This window comes from Mus pahari, chromosome 5 (assembly GCF_900095145.1).
Source record: "Mus pahari chromosome 5, PAHARI_EIJ_v1.1, whole genome shotgun sequence".
Taxonomy (NCBI): domain Eukaryota; kingdom Metazoa; phylum Chordata; class Mammalia; order Rodentia; family Muridae; genus Mus; species Mus pahari.
The window spans coordinates 129,060,715-129,061,493 of record NC_034594.1 but is presented as its reverse complement, the minus strand read 5'-3'; positions in this window follow the sequence as shown (position 1 = coordinate 129,061,493).

Sequence of the window (779 nt, the reverse complement as noted above, 5' to 3'; positions counted from 1 at the left end):
CTCTGGGTCTTCGAATTCCCAGAAAACAGCAGAACAGCGGGGCCTTTGCGTAAACAAATATTTAACTGGGTAGAAGAGCTATTAAAATGCTTGCAAAAATGTCATCCTTGGACAGATGGATAAAAAGGTATGATTTCTTTTTTTTTTTTTTTTTTTTTTTTTTTTTTATCCAAAACACAAGCTTTGTCGGACCTTCGGGGCCCAGGTATAGAGAACTCGACCCCAGAAACACAACTTGACAATAGCTCGCTGCAATAACAAGAGGTTTTTATTCTGACGCGAGTGGGGTTGCTCAGCCTCTCAGGGAGAGTCAACCCCGATTGTCCAAAATACAGCTAATTTATACTTTTTGTGAAGGGGCTCACACAGCTATTTTATTTTTGGCTAATAAAGCAACAGTATAATTTTAATTTGGCAGAAAACTTAGTCACCAGCAAGGTCAAGGCAGTTTGTAGTTTTCCTCAGAATTCAGACTGAGGAGGGGTAGGGGAGTTTTCTCAAGGACGGTCATTTCTGGCAGCTGTGGTCTTTATAACCCCTAGTCTGTCCCTGCAGATAGGGAAGGGTCTCGGGTTTGTTTATACTGTCAGGGAAAGGGTAGATTCTTTATGCAGCAGGAGACAGCCAAAGATAGAGAGTGGCTGGTGCAGACAGCGAGCTCTGCAAATAACTTTGGAATACATTAATTAACCTAAAAACTATATTTCTTCAGCTTCACAGTATTTATTTGGTAGTTCTTAACAGGTGTCCTGCCCAACATGGTGGACTCACCTCGGGGC